This window comes from Vitis riparia, chromosome 15 (assembly GCF_004353265.1).
Source record: "Vitis riparia cultivar Riparia Gloire de Montpellier isolate 1030 chromosome 15, EGFV_Vit.rip_1.0, whole genome shotgun sequence".
NCBI classification, from domain to species: Eukaryota; Viridiplantae; Streptophyta; class Magnoliopsida; order Vitales; family Vitaceae; genus Vitis; species Vitis riparia.
This window is the reverse complement of record NC_048445.1, coordinates 12,223,033-12,229,236: the sequence shown is the minus strand read 5'-3', so window position 1 is coordinate 12,229,236 and position 6,204 is coordinate 12,223,033. Positions and strand designations below refer to the sequence as shown.

The 6,204-nt window shown below is 33.5% G+C and overlaps 1 pseudogene; it reads left to right on the top strand.

Annotated features, from left to right (window-relative positions):
• Nucleotides 1–3,141: 3,141 nt before the first annotated feature.
• LOC117931967 lies at nt 3,142–5,977 on the top strand (annotated as a pseudogene).
• Nucleotides 5,978–6,204: the final 227 nt, after the last annotated feature.

Genomic DNA, 6,204 nt, shown 5'->3' with positions numbered 1-6,204 from the left:
GTTCTACTCAAGTTCAAACCAACATTCTAACCAAAAAAAAAAATTCCTATAATTTTAAGGGGAATTTGTAATTAGGAGTAAATCATTAGCCTTTAACAAGTTTGAAAGGAAAAATGTTGGGATTTAAATGTAAGGGTCTTCGGTAGAGTTCACGAGTACTTTAAAATCTAAGGATAAAATTGGGATCAAAATTAACGTAGAAGTAAAATTTGGACAAATTTTGGGGTCTACAAATGAACAAAATGTAAAATTCACGAAGGATTGAGGTGATAAATGAATGTGTAGAACTCATTTATGTTTAAAAAAAGACCTCATCAATTTCTATTTACACAAGGAGCATACGATCCAAATTTGTCTCAAGTTAAGTTCATTTAATTAATAAAAAACATAGAAAGAGACATGTTAACAAACTTATATACACATTTAATATTTCTCCAAATAGACAAGTTTGAGGTGGGTGAGATCGTGACAATGGGCCTGGTTTATCAAAATTTTAAATGAATGATAGAATTCATTAAGTTTTAAAAAAGACCTTAATTTCTATTTAGTTTTAAATGGTAGAACTCATTTAAATGAATGGTATAATTCAAGCTCATTCAATAAACAAAAAAAAAAAAAAAAAAAGAAAGAGATATGTTAACAAACTTATATATACATTTAATATTAATTATAATAATGATTAAAAAAATATATGTACATTTTGGCCCACCTACCATCATACTTAACCTAAGTTCATTTAACCAAATACATGAATATGAACCTACTCTTTAGACCAAAATATTTTTTCAAAAAAAAATAATGAAAATTATAAGTAATTTCTATAATCATAGCTAAGTTTTATGATAAAATATTTATAAATAAAAATTATAAATAAGTTTATAAACTTCGGGTAGTCCGAATGAATGGAAGTCGGTGTTAATTGTTATGAGAAAACAAACAAAGAAAAATGAGGATGATGGTAAGTATGAATCGAATGACTTGTAATTTGATCACACTCTAATGGAATCGTAAATCATAAGAGACCGGTTAAAATACATCATTCAACAAATAGAAAATGCCACCTTCAATGCCCGTGAGCTTCAACGACGAGCTTCACTCCTAACATCTTTGCATAAAATTGATTCATGCTTCATAATCCCAAATTTATGTTTATCGTTTTTTAGTTCATAGCCAACTTTCCAAAACATTACCCAAGATCCTGAATAGCAAAGTTGGGGCTGAGATGGTTGATGAGGGAGAGTACCTGAGTTGAGTTGCTTCTAATAATTAAGATATTGTCAATGTAGTAGACCAGTAACATAAGAATATCAATAGCAGTATGATAGAAGAATAGTTTATTGAGTAAAGAAACAAGGTTGAAATATTTAAAAAAAAACACATTTATTGTCTAAGTTTAAAGTTGTCAAACTTCATAATTGTATGAAAAAAAGCATGTATAGTTAGATAAAATATCTCTTTAAAATAAAAAAATAAAAATGAAAATTGGTGGTTGCTATATTTCACAAGCATTTGGAAAATTTCATTTCAAAGTAACTAAATTAAAGTTGGTTCTACTAACGTCAAATCAATATTCTAACCAAAATAATAATAATAATAATAATAATCTTATAATTTTAGGGGGAATTTGTAATTAGGAGTAAATCATTAGCAGTTAACGAGTTGAAAGGCAAAATGTTGGGATTTAAATGTAAGGGACAAAATGTAAATTTCACAAAGGATTGAGGTGATAAATGAATGTGTAGAACTCATTTATGTTTAAAAAAAGACCTCATCAATTTCTATTTTCACAAGGAGCATGTTATCCAAATTTGTTTTAAGCCAAGTTCATTTAATCCGTGTCTTTGATTGTTTTTGATAAAGTATTTTAGCAATGTTGAAAATATTTTCATCCTTAATTCACATAACTTATTTATTTTAATGATAACTCAATATTCAAATAACAATTATTAATCCAATATACTCTTACTCATTCGCTATTTTTTTTTTTTGAGAACTTAAAAATATATACATTTATAAATAATTTATATTATACTTATTATTGTCCGTATGACAATTGACAAGTACCTTTTGGTTATGTTTGGTTCCCGAAAAATATTAAGGAAAGAAAAAAAATACAAAGGAAAATGATTTTTTCATGTTTGGATGTCCTATGAAAAATATAAAAGAAAATCAAATATAATTAAAACTAATTAAAAACTTATGTATTTTAAAATTATTTAATCTTTATATTAATGAGTTAAAATAAATAAAATGAGTTTGAAGTAAAAAATAAAAATAACTTATCAACTTTTAATCTATTTTTTATTTTCCTTCACTTTTTCTTTCCTTCTATTTTTCCTTTGTATTTTCTTTCCCTTATATTTTCCCTCAAATTTTCTGAGAACCAAACATAGCCTTTGTAAATCAAACAAACATCCTAGAGTCAAATAATAAGTTTGTTTAATTTTTGTGGAAATTATTTTCTTAGGGTGTGATGGATTCTTGAAAATGGTTACCAAAAAACATGTTAAGAAAAATCATTTTTTTGGTTGATTTTATTATAAAAATGAAAAAAAAAAATAGATAAAAACTTATATATTTTAAAATTAATTAATTTTTATATATTAAAGTTAAAAATAAATGAGATAAATTTGAAATAGTATATTAAAATAATTTATTTATTTTAAATTTCTTTTTATTTTTATTTATTTATTTATAGTAATTTTCTCCTATTACAGGCATGCTTTTTCTTATTCTATCTTTTTCTTCCTTTTTCTTCTTCTTCTTCCTTTTTTTTTTTTTTTTCAAAACAAATCTCTGGAAATTTTGAGCTTGTGTTGTGATGGTTGAAAAAAACTGTGCCATTCAAATAACAATGATTTAATTTAATATACTATCAAAGCAAGTAATTATTCTCTATATATTCTTTCAAGAACTTAAAATATATAAATTTATAAATAATTTATATTAAACTTATTTGCCCCTATACCGAGTATTTTTGTAAATCAAACAGGCCTTAATTCTATCCTCAGGCAATCAACATCTCCATTAATGGAGATATTAATTAATCTCCCACCATCACAGCAGCCCACTACCACTGTGAACCCCACCACACATACTTTTTCCTTTTCCTCTCTTTATTTTCTCTTTCAGAATCCGGGAACCAACTGTGTTGAAACGTTATAGCTTTTCTTTCTCACTGGAAGAAGAGGAGTAGCCCAAAAATGGCAGAAAGCAGTGTTACGTTTTTCCTGGAGAAGTTGAGCAACTTGGTTATACAAGAAGCTTCCCTATTTGGGGAAGTAGAAGGCCAGGTGAAGCTGCTGCGCAATGAACTCAAATGGATGCGCCTCTTCCTCAAAGACGCGGATTCAAAATGCATATACGATGAAAGAATCAAGCTGTGGGTGGAGCAGATCAGAGAGGTAGCCCATGATGCTGAAGATGTCATCGATGAGTTCATCTTCAACATGGATCACCAGAGGCAGAAAAGGCTCAAAAATCTCAAGTTCCTTATGCACTTACCTACCTGCGTAGGATTCGCGGACAAGTTACCTTTCATCCACGAGCTCGACAGTCGGGTGAAGGAGATCAATGTCATGATAGAGAAGATCATGGTCAATAGATCCAAGTATGGTCTTGAAGCCCTAGTGACTCCCAGCTCGACCAGCACTGATCATGGAGTTTCTCAGCAGGAGCGGCGGACCCCAACTGTTGAAGAGACTGACGTGGTGGAGATCAAAGATGGTAAGGAGGTGGTGAAGCAGATACTGATAAGGAAGATCAGATGCGGCCGAGAGCAGTGGTGTCCATTGTGGGAATGGGCGGCCTAGGCAAGACAACTCTTGCTAAGAAAGTCTACAATCATAGTGATGTTAAGCAGCACTTTGATTGTCAAGCTTGGGTTTATGTTTCTCAAGAATTCAAGCCAAGGGAGCTTCTACTCAGCATCATCAGTTCTGTCATGTCCCTCAGCAATGAAGAAAAGAAAGAAATGAGAGAGATGGGAGAGGACGAGCTAGGTGGGAAGCTTCGTGAATGCCTCAACGACAAGAAGTACCTAGTAGCCATGGATGATGTATGGAGTATTGAAGCTTGGAGTAGCTTGCGCTCCTATCTTCCTGAGTCTATGAATGGCAGCAAAGTGCTGATGACCACCCGAAACAAAGAAATTGCTGCACAAGCCAATCCGCATGAAGTTGTTGGGCACACCGATTCACAGGCTCTTGTCTATGAACTCCGGATTATGGATGATGATGAGAGTTGGGAGCTCTTTCTGAAGAAGACTTTTGGAGCGAGAGATAGTACATCTGTTTGTTTATCTAAAGCGTTGGAGGAATTGGGAAGGAAAATTGTGGCAAAATGTAAAGGATTGCCCCTTGCGATTGTGGTGTTAGGAGGCTTATTGTCGACGAAAGAGAAGACAGAACCATCATGGGAGAGAGTGCTTGCAAGTATAGATTGGCATCTAAATCGAGGCCCGGAGTCATGTTTTGGAATTCTGGCCTTAAGTTACAATGACTTGCCTTATTACTTCTTTACTGTGGTATTTTCCCAGAAGACTCTGAAATCAAGGCTAGTAAGTTGATTCACTTATGGATTGCTGAAGGTTTTGTTCAAAGAAGAGGCAAAGAAAAGTTGGAAGACATTGCTGAAGATTATTTGTATGAACTGATCCACAGAAGCATGGTTCAGGTGGCTCGAAAGAAGGCAAATGGAAGAGTGATGTCTTGTCGCATACATGATCTCCTTCGGGACCTTGCTATTTCAGAGGCCAGAGATGCAAAACTTTTTGAGGTACATGAAAACATTGATTTCGCATTTCCTACTAGTGTTCGTCGGTTAAGCATTCATCAGCATCTCATCAAGAACAACATTTCTCAGCATTTGCATAATTCACTCCTTAGATCTTTAATTTTCTTTGCTGACCCTATTGAGAGAAAGGATTGGAGATCTATACAAAAGCACGTTAAATTGCTTAGCGTATTGGATCTAGGGAGGATAGAGGAGAATTATATCCTCCCAAAGGAGATAGGAGAACTCATCCACTTGAAATTCTTATGCATAAAGGGAATTGATAGAGTAACGCTTCCATCATCCATTAAGAGACTTGTTAATCTGCAAAATCTCAATTTAGGATACAATGTTTCCTACATACCTTGTACAATTTGGAAATTGCGGGAATTGAGACATCTAAATTGTCGTTATGGCGAGATCTCAAGTCAATTCAAATCAAATAAGTGCATGAATGGTAATTTGGGTGTGGAGCAACTCACCAATCTTCAAACATTAGGATTATGGGCAGGAAGTTGGTTGGAGGAGGATGGTTTAGGAAAACTTACCCAACTTAGGAACCTACATTTAAGGGGACGGTTGACTCCGTATTTGAAGAAGGGGTTTTTTGATTCTATTGCTGAATTGACAACTCTTCGGACCTTGTTTTTGATGGATTTGACGGTTTATAAGAAAAAGACATTATTAAATCAGGTTGGATTGAAGTGGCAGGAGAATGTTGTTGAAGAGAAAACATTGATACCAGGACACATGTCTTTCTCACGCCACACCTATCTCTATAAAGTGCACCTACATGGAAAGGTGGACAAGTTACCAGAGCAAACTGAATTCTACCCTCCCAACCTCCTCAAACTCACTTTGAGCAAATGTAAGCTAAAGGATGACCCAATGTTGATTCTAGAGAAGCTCCCAACCTTGAGAATTCTTCGATTTTTTGGTGGCTCATATGTTGGAAAGAAAATGGTTTGTTCCTTTGGAGGATTTCTTCAACTTGAAAGCCTAGAACTGGATGGTTTAAATGAATTGGAAGAATTGACAGTTGAGGAAGGAGCAATGTGTAATCTGAGGACTCTACAGATTTTCTATTGTCATAAAATGAAAAAATTTCCTCATGGATTGTAGCAGATGAAAAAACTTGAGAAATTGGGGCTGATCAGAACCAGCGACAAATTAATTGAAGAGGTCCAACAAACCGAGGGAGAAGAGTGGGATAGAATTCGTCCCATCACGTCCATAAAGAAGTGGGATTAAGTTTTTGTCTGCTAGGTGTTCCAGCTTGTTTCTTTTTCTCATGTTCGTTTCTTCTTAGGAATTTATGTATTATTTGTTTTCTTTGTTAATCATCATTCACTCTTTATTCCAGTTGTCGAACAGCTAGGATCACTTTATTCCATCGACAAATCTAACATCAGAGGCCCCATGCCTAACCAC